The 14958-nt window shown below is 42.9% G+C and overlaps 1 non-coding gene across 1 annotated transcript; it reads right to left on the reverse strand.

The window, feature by feature from the left end:
- Positions 1 to 477: 477 nt before the first annotated feature.
- trnah-gug (transfer RNA histidin (anticodon GUG)) lies at positions 478 to 549 on the reverse strand. The gene has a single exon. It is a non-coding gene; the product is annotated as a tRNA-His (tRNA).
- Between the last annotated feature and the right edge of the window lie 14409 nt (positions 550 to 14958).

Consider the following 14958-nt stretch of genomic DNA (forward strand, 5'->3'; position numbering starts at 1 on the left):
TGGTCTGCAGGTCCCGATGGAGGGGTTGGGGCACGTTCACCCAGCCACAGTGACCGCAGCAGCACAGACTGAACGGTATCAATGTGAGAGTCAGTGTTAGATTCTGCAGTGCCTTACTGAAATAGGAAATGTCTCCACAACCACATGATGAAAGAGCAGCGCTCCCAAAACTAGTGCTCAGTTAAATTTGGTAGACTCTAACCTGGTGTTGTGTGATTTTTAACTTTATACACCATAGTCCAACACCGGCATCTCTAAATTAATGAAATGGGGGTGTGGAACGGAAAGTTCAGTCAGTGATCGAAGGAGGGAGAGAAATCTCTGAGAACGGGTGGATTTGAACTCTGACATGTGAAACACAGAGATGTGAGCGAGCAGAATGTGAAGGCAAAAGATCATCACCTTGGAGAAAATTCCCATGTTAAAACAACTGATTCCTTTGTGTTTCACACAAACTGGGGCAGATAGAGTAATCACTGCCGTGACTCGGATTCGAACCGAGGTTACTGCGGCCACAACGCAGAGTACTAACCACTATACGATCACAGCATTTCACAGACAAGCACACCGACTGTACGCAATAAGTACAGTATCATAGGAAATGTTAGGCAGCGAACCAAATGCACAATATCAGTGTTAAGCGAACAGTGGCAGATATGTGGGAACTGAGAATGGGCTGACCGTTTAATATCGGTTCCCCCAGTGGCTGTGGTGACATGACTCTATGATTGACGCTATGGAACAAATAGCTGGTTGGGATTAATATGCTGAATGCTGAGATAAATAGATTTCACCAAAACATCAAAAATTCCGGGGATTGTGCAGGTGTTGTTGAAATGTATGCTTCAAGAGTAATACAGTTTAACATCGGCTATTTCATCAGTTTCGCCCCACAAGGCAGTAACCACTGCTGCCACAGAGTCCCAATTCCCAGGCCCAGAATCAGAGGAACTGAGTGACGCAGTCACGAAGATCCAACTGGAAGTCGGGATGGGAATGAGGTCGCACAGATACTTGAGGGCTCCAGTGACACAACCGGTGAATGCACAGTATTTCTATGACGGTTTAGAAGCGCAAGCAATTCCGAGGTTGGGAGTGCTCCTGGTCAAAGACGGGGCAGATGGGTATTTTTTTCCCGTTTATAGCAACCTACAGTGCATCTTGCTGAGACAGCTGAGTGCCACTACTGGAGCATGGGCGGCTGGTTTGAAGTTTGAACTTGCTTCACTATCACCCACTTTCCTGGATTGAATTGCTTTCACCATTTTCATTTCCAATTGTTTGATATCTCCCTGAAGTCTGCGGCTTTCTTCCTCATGGTTAATTGCATGACTAACTGTTGTATGATTTGCACACTGCTAACTCAAGGCCACGACAAGTAAATATGAATCATTGATCTATTTGAGAAAACAGTGGAACTAACTGCAGGTATGCTTCGTAGGTTTGCAGGCGACACCAGAATTGTAGACAGTGAGAAAGACTATCTAAGTTTCAAAAGGATCTTAATCCAATGAGGCGTTGGCCTGAAAAATGTAACATGGAGTTCAATCTGGATAAATGGAAGTTATTGCATTTTGGTACAACAACAAGAGTAGGGCTTTGCGTAATGTTGGAGAACACGGAAGCTAGGGGTGGAGGTGCATAATTCCTTGTAGTTTGCATCACCTACAGACAAGATGTTTCAAAGGCATTTAACATACTTCCCTTCATTGCTCAGTCCTTTGTGTATAGTGGTTGGGACGTTATGTTGAATCTTTGCAGGACATTGATGAGGCCTCTTCTGAAACATTATGTCCAGTTCTGGACGCCCATCTGTAGGAATGATATTATTCAGCTGGAGTAGGTTCAGAAAAGGTCTCCACGCATGTTGCCAGACTATTTTCAGATTCGAGATCGGGGTGCTGGAAAACCATAACAGGTAATGCAGCATCCGAGGAGCAGGAGAATATTTTTTTCGTGCAAGTGTCGTTCATCAGGCTCTTGCCCGAAACATCGATTCTCCTGCTCCTCAAATGCTGCCTGACCTGCTGTGATTTCCCAGCACATTACTCTGGACTCTGATCTCTCATCTGCAGGTCTCACTTTCTCCTAGTTGAGATTGATTTCACTCTAGGTTAGGGGTTTGAACCGTGACCTGACAGAAGTTTATGAATTATTGAAAGGCAAGTTAAAGTTAACGATAGCTGCCTTTTCCCAGGATGGGGATTTCAAACGAGAGGGCATATGTTTAAGATGAAAAGAGAGAGAGTTTTTTTGAAAAGGTCATGTGAGGCATTTTGTAAGGAAGGTATTATACGTGTGCAATTAACTTGCTGAGCAAGTGATGGATGAAGGTACGTTTGCAACATTTAATGGACAATTGATTCCAAACATGAATGGGAGAGTGTGATTTTTAAAATAAATTTATTCATGCCTAGTACATCAGTTATTTCCCAGAGGATATTTAAGAGTCAACCACGGTATTATCCATCTGGAGTCTCCAGTGGGACAGAACAGATGAATATGACAGGTTGCTTCCCGAACTGGCATCAGTGAATCAGATGGGATTTACCACACAACTGATTCAGGTCATCACGAGACTCTTCAATTCCAGGTGCGTATTGAATTCAAACTCCAGTATCTGTCATTCCAAGACCTGAAACCTTTGTCCCCAAAATATTACCTATTTTTTTGGATTAACAACACAGTAACAAAACTACAAGGGCATTATAACCACTTAACGGGTACAGTAGGAGGCAGATGGGACTATATTAGTTTGGCAGTATGTTCAGCATGGATTGGTTGGACTGACAGGCCTGTTTTCATGCTGTATGACTCTATGATTGACGCTCTGGAACAAATAGCTGGTTGGGATTAACAAGAACATTGACAGCATAATCAAATACCTGATGGGATATGTAATCCTGCTGGAGTGTCCGGAGTTTATTTTGCTCAGTGACGCCTTCCCACACACGGGACTGGTGAACGGTCTTCCACCTTCTGTCGTTAAATGAATCCCTTCCAGCAGTTCCCACATTGCCCTGCTTTCTCTGTGATAACAGTGTCCTTTTTTTCTACCCAGAGTGAACGATCCTTTCAAATTGTGTCCACACAGATACGAATCCCGTTCTCCATGTTGTGAATGTGTTTTCATTGTTTCTCATTCACCCACAGGGTGTGAGTATGACTGGTCAGGGCAACATTTATTATTCGCCCCTCGTTCATTGCTGTCTAGCTGCACCACAAACCCGGGTGCGATCGCAGCCTCGGGTCTCTGTCTGTGGGCAGTCTGCACATTCTCTGTGTGTTTGTGTTTTTATTTCTCCCTCTGACCTAGGATGTGCCAGTTACAGGGATCAACAATGTAAAATGTAGGCTTATGGGATAGGGAATACCGTAGGGTCTGGTGGGATGCGCTTCGGATGGATGTGTGGACTGGAAGGGCCGACTAGACTGCTTCCCACACAGTGGGGATTCTTGGACTAAGGGTCAGTTTTTTTTTTTCTGGTCCTGGAGTCTCCCGGAGGCAGGACTGGGTGAAGATAGTAGAATCCCCTGCATAAGGGACATGAATGAATGAGATTGCAGGAAATTAAAGTCATGATCTCTGTTCCTGAGGTCAGGCTTACATTTCAGGTTTTATTCGTCGAACTTAAACATCACCGTTTCCGTGTCCAATCCCCAAGGATGACCAGTTTAACATATCACTCCAACACCACCTTCTCCAGGTTGAAATCTTGACTGTGTGGAAGAAACTGATACTGAGCTGATGCGAGCAAATGTAGCTGTCACCGCCAGTGTCGGAAACACAGATCCAAATAGCAAAATCATCTTTTAAACCCACCACTGCAAAGTTAAGGGCTCAACACGCTCCACTTATGGCATTCAGCGGTCTTAGAAAGATGCACCGGAAATCGCTATGATAGTATAAACAGGGACAACCATTCCCTTGAGCAGGACCACATTCATCCGAGGAATTTTGTGCGCCTCGATACCATCATAGAAGGACAGCACGCTCACCTACTGCATCACTGGAGCCAGTGAGTAACTCTGCGCACTCATTCCCATCCCCATTTCCGGTTGGATCTGGGCGGCTGTGCCGATGTTAAGCTACAATGCTATTGAAGCATACATTTCAACAGTACCCTGTACTGTGTCCCCAGTCGTTGATGTTTTGTCGAAATCGATCAATCTCATTTTTCAACATTCTCTTTCAAAGGATCTCCACAGCCTCTGAGGACATCGAACTTAAAGATTCAGCTCATTCTCAGTTCCCACATGTCTGTCACTGTTCGCTGAGTACTGATATTGTACATTTGCTGTTTTTCCGACATTCCCTCTGCTAGTATACTTATTGCTGCTTGCAAGCATCCTGTTCTGCGGTTACTGTGATCGTGGTTGTCGGTATTTTGCATTGCGACCACAGCAACCTCGATTTGAAAGCAAATCACGACACTAAGTGTTCTCTCCGTTGTCCGTTTTGTGACACATGCTAAGAAATGAATTGTTTTACCTTCAAATTCCGCTCTCTCACATCTCTGCGTTTCATATATCAGGATTCAAACACACCCGTTGTCGGAGATTTCTCTCCTTCCCACGATCATTAAACCGCCTTTCCGTCCCTCCCTCCATTTCTCTGGGGCAATGCACAATCGATCACTCTATTTCACATTCATACCGTTCTGTCTGTGCTGTTGCTGCGGTCACTGTTGCTGGGCGAACGTGCCCCAATACCACCATCTGGACCTTCAAACAAATCGATCCATTTGGATACCGCGGTTGTGAAATCAATCCCCATGTAGCAGCTTTTACTGACATAGGCCAGAGACAATTGGAGCGTCAGGCTCATGGAAAATATCCAGGGCAGTTTTGGTGAAAAGACATTTTATTGGAAAAGATCAGCTTTTATGGCTTTCTGCTTTGGTCTTGTGATAATTTCATAGGACTGACAATCCAGAGACCCAGATAATAGTCTGGGTACTCGGGCTTGAGTCCCTCCATGCGAAATTGTAAAATTTGGATGCCGCAAATATCTGCGATGAAGTATCCAATGACTACTATAGATCCATTGACAATTGTTGAAAAATATATATCAGGTTTACTGATGTCATTTCAGGATGGAATCTACTATCCTTACTTGGTCTGGCCTGCATGTGACTTCAGACTCATAGCAATATGGTTGAGTCTCAACAGCCCTCTGGGAAATTCGGAATGGGTAATAAATTCTGCTTAACCAGAATCGCCCTCATGCTAATCCAGAAATTTTAAAACAAATGCTCATTAGGCTCAAGCAAGAGTGTTGTATGAAGTTTTGCAAGTCACATTATCGCAGGGATGTGATCATACTGAGAACATTGCAAGAGATATTTACCAGCATGTTGTTTGGGATGAAGAGTTTCAGTTGTGAAGAAAGGCAGGACAAAGTGGACTGTTTGTCGCATTGCAAAGGAGATGTAGATAAGTCATGAATGAGTTAGGGTATGGACAGATTTAACTGAACGAGTTTCCCATTGATGGAGGGATCGATCAGCAGGGGCCAGAGACTTAAGGAGAAAGGCAAAAAGTTTTGAGAAAATGTGCAAAAAACTTTATCAGCCAATGGGTGGTTAGAATTTAGAATACATTGCCGGCATTGTTCAGAGCGGCAAAAACCCTTATAACCTGAATAAATATTCAGATGTGAACTTGTGATGCCAAGACAGATAAGGCTGTGGGATAAACATTGAGAAATGCGATTTAGTTCATTAGGCAGTTGTTTTTGACAAGTGTGGCCACAATTGGCTGAAGGGCCTCCTTTGACACTCCTGTCCTCGGTTTTATAATGTTTAATGTCCCCGCCTGTCACCGGGCTCAATTCTTCGCTGGGGACAGTGCATTTTTTAAAAAACTTTCACTCCATTCCCAAGTTCGGGCATTCATACCTTTTCTTCCATTCTCGATAATGCATGTCACCGGAAGGACAGTGCTGCCTGAATCAGTGTGGGGAGGGGCTACAGCTCTCAGGGAGGCAGCGTGCCATGAGGGTGCAAACACGTGACTTCAGCAAACTGTCCATTGTATCTGTGTTGGAATGAAAAGCATTTGACAGACTTGTACTGGATTGAAGTGTTTACTGGAAGCAGGACGGTGAGGAAGAAACAGCGTAAAAACATTCAAATATAATTGCAGAAACATTTCCCTCAGCACGAATGAAATTGTAATGGACAGAGTAGCGTTTCGATACATTGAATTTGGGTTGATTTGCTTGGATGAAGCTGAGTTACCAGGGTATAAAGCCATTAAAAAATGATACAGGAATTGCTCACTATGATGGAACATTGTGTCAGTAATTCGCACTGCTGTTCGGTCGGAGAGTTAGGTTGATTGGCAATGTTGAATTGCCCTCTCGTGTTCAGGGAGTGAATTAAGTAAGTTACGTGAATTAGCCATGGGTAACGCGGGGACAATGTCAGAAGTCACAGGACGACAGGTTATAGTCCAAAAGGTTTATTTGAAATCATAAGGGGGAGGCTTCACTCTTCCTCAGGTGAAGTATACGGGAATAGGGAGGGGATCTTGGTCTGAGTGAGATGACCTTCAGAGAGTCGACACCGGCTCGATTGACTGAAATGCTCTTTCTACACTGTAGGATTCTGTGATTCTATCGGAGAGGATAATGACGGTATTTACTGGGGTGTAAAGCGATTAGAGACGATGCTGGCGAGGTGTACTGAGGATGAGATTTTATTCACTTGTCTTCTTGGAAAATTGAGAACAGTTATCCCTGAACCAAGGAAGACTTAATTGGGTTTTTTTTCTGGTTATGACATGTTTGGACAGAGTAAATGGGTGGAAAATTCCCTCTTTCAAGTAAGTAAACTTCTAGATGTCAGGCATTCAAAGCCTTTGAATAAAACCTTTGAAGGACAAAGAAATGATGAGAACAGAATCGCTGTCACTCCGAGAATCTGTTTTTCAAAATATTGAAAAGGCACATTTGGTGACACACAAGGAATAAATTTCACAAGGAGAGAGACAGCGTGTGGCGAGGTAAAGGATGGGGTGGGGTGTAGTCGGTCATAAGTTGCGGGGAAGCAATGTCTAAGTGGGTTGACTTTAAATGTAAAGAAATTTCGTGAAGATGTGCAGCTGAACAAGATTCGGTTCCAAAACTCTAAATTTTGAAAGCTTTGGCACAATATTCCACTTAAAGCATTGTAAATGGAACTGGGCGGATTGTTTTTTATTGCGTTGGGAAGATATTACATAATGAATAGGAAGTGACCAGGTGCTTGGAGATCGACTTCGTGCTTTAATCACATGCGTTAAAGATGTGAGGACAATCACCATGATGTTTGGTCCATTTCATACTCAGTGAAATCTGCCAAAGTAACGAGCAACAAAACTGCCCTTTAACCCTCTACTTTTCTAAGAAGTATTCTCCTTAAGCTGAAATAATGTCGGAGCAAATTTGAATACAACATTAATCGTTCCAATGAGATAAATCTAATTCACTTGCGATATTACAATGAACATTGTCAGGTTGCAGCAAAATTAAAATGAAACGAACAAACAGCGTTTCTTGCGGTTTAATCCAATTCAGGTTCAGCCATATGAGAAAGGCCATTGAGCCACAACATCGCCTTTATTTCCCTCTCCAAGGCTGCTTCTTTACGTGAGAGAGAAAGTGACTGAAGAAATTATGAGTCAAATGAAGATGAGAATATGACGTAAAAGTCTTGTTCTCTGTTTGATTCTGACATAGTTCTGACTCAGAATGTATAAATGACAGCTATTCATTCTGACCAGCATGGCTATATATTGGAATTTGCTGCCTTTATAATTCTGGTGAAAGCAGAAACACATTCGGTTCCGCTCTGAAAATTTGTCATCCAAGACGTTCACTGCATGTAACCTTGATGAGGTCACATGTCACCGCTTGACAAAATGTGCTGAGGAGACCGAGCGATTATGGTGGTGGGTTATTATCCTGTTGTGCTCCACATTCACAGATTCGAGTCACACTCTGGTTGCTAACTTCACAAACCGCTCCAGCAGTTTTTCTTTGCATCTCACACTCTGGTATACACTGGATCGAGAATCTTCTTCTTGCCGTTCACTGCACGGGAGATTCACCAGCAGTCGATACCACATTAAAGTCGAAATGAAGAGCGAGAGCAATCATTCTATTCAATTGTACATTAAATTGTTGTAATAAGAAAGAACGCATTTTTCTTTCTGCCCCACATTCCATCTTGTCTTTCTGTGAAGTTACATCGAAAGAAAGAGAAACAGATAACAAGAGATCGGGAGCACAAGCTTATCCAGTGAGGTTGTTCATGAGTATTTTAACCAATCGCTTCACACAATGATCTGATCAGTATTTCAAACAGTCACTCGGAATCGGAACCGCAGAAATCTTCTCCAATGAAACGAACCTTTCATTTTTCCACAAATTTCTGCTGTGTGTGAATCATACAACGATCCATCATCCAGCGTGATCACTGACTTGCCAACTGTATAAAGTCTACCAACTTTCTTCAGCAATCACAGCTTCTGGACACAGCCACCTGTGCTGTGCCCAGTGTAATTTGTTGCACCCAGGGCACAGCACATTTCTTCTTCCTGTGTTTATGAGCCTTGTTCCTGATCTGTCTGATCTATTTCATAAACGTTTCCTATCACTTCAGCCCATCCCCTCACAATTCTGAACTTATGCATAAAATAAGGCGTAAGACCAAATGTTAAATAAAGTGGAAGTATGCCCCTCAGCCCATCGAGTCTGCCCCAACATTCAATGAACTCATGGTTGATCTGATAATCTTCAACTCGATTCTGCTCACTTACCTGGACAAAGCTCCATCATCTTTCTGATTAACTATCCGGCAGAGTTTGAAAATATCCAACAACCCAACCTCAACCATGGGTTCTACAAAAATGCCTCAGACTTTCTGGCTCCTGAGCAAAGAAATTAATCATCATTTCTGAAATAAATAGGCAATGCCTAATTCTGTGTTCATGTCGATTGGTGCTCTCCTCACAACATAGGGCAAGCCACCTGCCTGTATCTACCCTGTCAAGATCCAGTGACTATTGAACGTTTATAATTGTTATTATGTGAATATAAAGCCCTCTTCCACCTCCTTTGTTTCAAGGAGAATAATTCCAGCCTAACCAATCATTCCACGAAACTCCATTTTATACAGAGTTAGCAACATGTTTGTAAATCTCTGCTGGCTCTTACAGCGTCCTTACGAAGTTATAAGACAGGTGGAGAAATTTCGGCGAGGAAACGGGTTGAAAGTTCAGGCGCAGCTGGGAATTGGAACTTGAAATCAGAAAGTGACTGAAATCGGATTGATCCACAGAAGGACCAAATGCAGCAATGATAACTCTGACAAATGAGAACTAATCATATTAGATTGACATTCAATGGCTTCATTGTAACTGAAATCCTCTGTGTAATCGTCCTGGGAGCTAGTATTTAGGAGAGATAGAACCTGACCGCCCATATAAAGAAGTTGACTACAGTAACGTGTCCGTCCGTCGACTTTGTTTGATTAGTAACTCAATTCTCGTCTCCGTGAAGCCTACGTTGTCCGCAACGCACAAATTGGATTTTAACAGAACTCTCTCCATTTGCCTAGGGGGGTGCAGCTTTAATAGTACTGAAGGAACTGGACACCTTCCACGACAATGCAGTCACTAAACTGTACATTCTTCAATACCTGAATATTTATTCCCTTAATTGCTAAGGCACAATTACAATAGAGTGCACCACCTAGAAACCTGGAATATATCATCCAGGTTTTGTTGACAGAACCTTCAATGTTCAAAAACTTTACTGACTATGATACAAGGTTGAAGATGCACTGAAACGTCACCGTTTGCAAATTATCCTCCAAGACACATGCAATATGACTTGGAGAGGAATCAGTGGTAAATTCATTGAGTGATGAAGCGGTCTTGATGGGCAAAGAGTTATACTTCAGCGCCCCATCTTTTATCATACAATTTTTAAAAATGTTGATTATTACATTGACCAGACTTGTGCTCACTCCTTTGGTTGTTTCCTAAACTGGCGCTTGCTAGAGATCGAGTATTATCCTCAACCTGTAGTCAACAATAGAAAATATCCAAAAACCCTCTCGAACAACTGATCTCCCTGTCTAACAATCTTCAGAGATCTGTAAATGTTCACTCCAAGATCTCTTTGTTCCTGTACACCACTCAGAATCCTCACTGTTACTGTTTCAACTCCCCAAATTCATTACCACTTATTGGTCTGAATTCAATTACATTCACAAATATTTCATTTCTACCTGATTGTTATATCCCTGCGGCCCCTGAAATTATTCATCATCGTCAACTACACAACCAATTGTTATATCTTCTGTAAACTTCTAAACCATGACTCCTACAACTAAGTTTGAATTATTGATCTACATCAGGAAACAGTGGCACTCCACTGGAAACAGGCATCCAAACATGGTTCATTTTGGATGGGTGAACACCTGCAAGAACAGCAGAAACAGACCCTTGCTGTCATTTGTAAACCTGATGGTGACTCTGCAGGTTGATCGCCAGATTGATTCCTTATCACATATGGGAGTGGTGAATGACCTGTCCACTTTGTGACTGAGCAAGTGAGTTTACACTTCAGCGGGCAATTGAATCCCTTCCTGCAGAACCCGCCCGCATGGATATGCCTTCATTGCGGTGTGGGTAGCCTTGTGTCTGTTTAGTTTGGATAAGCAGTTGCATTTGAGTCCACGCTGAGACGACTCCGAATTATCCCCATCATCCATGTATCTCTTTAATCCTTCCTCATTCTCTCACGGAGTGTGACCATCATAATCTGAACAGCACTTGTTGTTCATTCTTAACTCTCCTTGACCTGAGTCGGAGGGAATTTATGGGTGAACCGTACTATTGTGCGGCTGGAGTCATATTTTGGCAGGTCTCGCTAAGGACGGCAGATTTCCCTTTTGAAGGGATATGAATGAATGGGTTTTCAGCAAATTAAAACGTTTTGTCACTCTTCCTCTGAGCGGCTTTATATTCCAGATTTTATTCATCAAATCTAATTACTACCAGCTGCCATGCTCCATTCTCCAAGGGTTGCTGGCCCAAATATCGCCATTACATTTGCAGATGACAGGAAGATTGGTGGAGAAGCAGAAAGCATAGGGGACTGTCAAAGAATGAAGGAGAATATAGATAGATAGGAGAGTTGAGTGGAGAAATGGCAGATGGAGTTGAATCCAGGCAAATGTTAGGTAATGCATTTTGGGATGTCTAATTCTCGAGCAAAATATACTGTAAATGGAAGACCCTTGTGTAAAGTTGATGAGCAGAACGATCTGGAAGTTCATGTCCTTTGTACCCTGAATGTAGCTGCACAGGTGGATCGAGTGGACAAGAAGCCATATGGCATGCTTGACTTCACCGGACGGTGGGCATTGAGTATAAGAGCTGGCAGGTCATGCAAAAATTGTGCAAGATTTTGGTTCAACCGCATTTAGAATGCTGTGTACTGTTCTCGTCGCCGAATTACCAAAACGATGTGCACGTTTATGAAAGAGTGCAGAGAAGGTTTATGAGAATGTTGCCTGGTATGGAAGATGCTAGCTCTGAAGAGACGATGGTTAGATAATATTTGTTTTCATTTAAGAAAACTAGACTGAAGGGGACCTGATTGACATCTACAAAATCATGAAGGGTATAGCTAGGGTGGACAGAGATAAGCATTTTTCCCAAGGTGAGGGATTCAATAATGAGATGTCACGCGTTCAAGGTGAGATGTGAAAAGTTTAAGAGAGGTCGACGTTAGAAGTATTTTTCACAGAGGGTGGTAGGTAATTGGATAGTGTTGCCAGCAGAGGTAGTAGAGGCAAGCATGGAAGATTCATTTCAGGTGCATCTGGACAGATGCGTGAGTAGTGCAGAAGGATGCAGAAGGATACAGTTTGTTTGGAATTGGGTGATAGATTTAGACAGTGGATCAGCTCAGGCTTCGATGTCCAAAGGGTCTGTTCTTGGCCTGTAAATTTTCTGTGTTCTCTGTTCTTCTGTGTTCACTACACCATCAACTTCATGCTACATTGCTACATCTCAGAGAAGGACATTGTCAATTCCAATTATCACAGAGGGAATGAGAATATGACATGCGGCTGTGTCAGAATGCAAGTGATGTACGCTGGATTGGAGTGTTTACTGGGAGCAAGAGACTGATGTGGAGACGATGTGATCAAAAACAGCTCTTACTGTCAAAGTAACAAAACGGCGCATTGTTAAGGAAAATTTCAGAGAATGCTTTCAATTAATCGACCTCTCGCTTAAGGCTCCACCACGCTTTAGCTGAGCCAATCTGTAGTGCGGGTTAATGCTGCTATTGTATCTGAATGATCTAATGAACGGAGACAAATATGCCATTCCGCCCCGCCTTTGACCAGGAACACTCCCAGCTTTGGCATTTCATGCGCCTCTGTACCATCATAGAAGAACCACGTCCTCACTTTCAAACCAATCATTCCATTTCGATACCGTGGTTGTGAGATCATTTCTCATGTCGCAGCTTTTACAACATGGAACATAGATTATTGGAACATCAGGCTCAGGAAAAAGGACAATTGGTAGCAGTGAGGAAAAGAAAATTTATTTGAAAGTACCTCTTCCTGTGGAATTCTACATCATGTATTTTCACTTGCTCATTTGGCTCTATCTAGTCTATTGTGTGCAGTTTAGCAATTCGCATGACACCCACGGATATGATAGCACTGGAAATGATGCAGGACAGATTTACCAGAATATTGTCTGGGTAGAAGAGTTTCAATTATGAAGATAAATTGGATAGTCTGGAGGTGTTTTTCTTGTAGCAGAAGAAATTGAGAGGAGACATGATTGAGATGTACAAAATAATCAAGAATATGGATGGTGTAGACTGAAATAAACGTTTCTCTTTGATGGTGAGATCGATCACGGGGGAAAGGCAGGATAGAAGAGGAAAGATTTGAGTGAATGCACAGACAAATGTTTTGAAACAGCGGTTGGTTGAAATCTGGAACTCAGTACATGTAAAGGTTGGAGAGTCAGAAATCCTCATAACTTTCAGAAATATTCAGATGTGAATTTTGTGATGCCAAGATAGATTAGGCTAAAGGCCAAGTGATTTAAAAAAGTGTGAGGATAGTTAGGCGAATGTTAATTTCCAGTAATACCAAATAGGCTTCTTTTTGCATAAAATTCCTGGATATTACCACCGCCTGTCGCTGCGTGATCACCGGTTCAATTCGCTTCCAGGACGTCTGCTTGCATATTGGGAGGGCTCAGTAGGTGGAACTGTGCCTTTCTGCACCAGGAACCCGCATTCGATTCCAGACTTGTGTGACTGACTGCGTGGAATTTGAACACTCCTCCCTCTCTCCCATGTGAGTTTCCTCTGGCTGCTCCGATACCTTCCCACAATGCAAAGGTGTGCAATTCAGGTCAATGGCAAAAAAAAATCTAAATGGACTGTAAGTGTTGTAAATCAGAGACAAAAGTCAGAATTGCAGCTCAGGGGAAACAGAATGACCATTTCGGGTCAACAGAGCCTTCCTCGGAACTGTTTTAAATTCGCAACGTTAACTCTGATTCCTCTCTCCTGATGCTGCCTGACTCGCTGAGTTTTTGGAACAATTTCTATTTTAGTCGGTGGATCATAAATGCGGATTTAGAAAGATACAGTGGGCAGTGTGAATCTCTTCCACGGCATAGTGCAGACTCAACTGACCAAATGGGTTCTGTCTGCACTGTGTCTAATTCCATTAACTTTGTATCTATAAGTCTTTGTCGTATTTTTAGTCTTTGCTTTTCACATCTCTCCTGTCATGTGAAGTGCAGAGCAGGACAATCGACGTTTCGGGCATAAGCCACCACCAAACCGTTACCATCTGACGCCTGGAAGATGAACGCCTCATATTCTGCCTTGGGACCCTGCAACCACACGGGATAAATGTGGATTTCAACGGCTTCCTCATTTCCCCTCCCCCTACATTATTACAGTCTGAAGCATCAAACTCAACACCACCCTTCGGACCCATACATCTCTCCCCCTCTGACATATCACCTCCTCCCCTGCCTCGATCCACCATTCGCTTTCCCAGCTACCTTGCAACCGACTCCAAACACCTCCCATTTATCTCCCAGCCCCCACCCACAAGACTCATTCCTGATGAAAGACTTATGCCAGAAATGTCGATTCTCCCGCTCCTCGGATGCTGCCTGACCTGCTGTTCTTTTCCAGAACGACACTATCGGCATGTTGAAGATAGAAGAGATCAGCTCAGTCTCGTTATCTGAGAACGGAGAAGGCTGAGTGAGGAAGTGATTAAGGTGCACATTAAAGGGATCGGTATGTGTGATAGGAATAAACTTCTTATGGGAAGAGTTAACAACTAGTGATCTCCGTCAAACGCAAGTGAGACGATGTTCAGTGGAGATATAGGAAGAACGTTTTCACTCTGAGTGTGTTGTTTATTTGGAATTCACTGTTCGAATGTGTGGTAAAGCTATGTGTCAGGAGTATTTAGCCGAATACTTGAGAAGCTAGAGCACACATAGATATGGACCATGTATTGGAAAGTGGGGTGAAGTTAAACAGATGTCTGATGAAAGAACAGAACACTGTACAGAAAATACAGAGCATGAAAGCATGGGAAGGGTAAAGACATGGAAACTACTGGCGATCTGTTACAAGGGGGTCTGCAGAATGCTACATTCGTCAAAAGGTCCCTGGGGGAGGATGGGGCCAATGTGTAAGGATAGGATAACAATAGTAGAATGCTCATACACCAATTAGCAGAGCTAGACGGGGCTGAAAGGTTACAATGGCAGAGGGAGATAAAACCAATTAGTAAAGTCACCCTTGCCTACTCAATATCATCATGGCAGTTTGGGACAAGTCTTGATAATACATACTTCGGGCATGATTTTAAATAAATAATTGATATTGCAGTC

The sequence above is a fragment of the Chiloscyllium plagiosum genome, unplaced genomic scaffold (genome assembly GCF_037043375.1).
Source record: "Chiloscyllium plagiosum isolate Xiang-an unplaced genomic scaffold, Cpla_swu_hap1 HiC_scaffold_29, whole genome shotgun sequence".
NCBI classification, from domain to species: Eukaryota; Metazoa; Chordata; class Chondrichthyes; order Orectolobiformes; family Hemiscylliidae; genus Chiloscyllium; species Chiloscyllium plagiosum.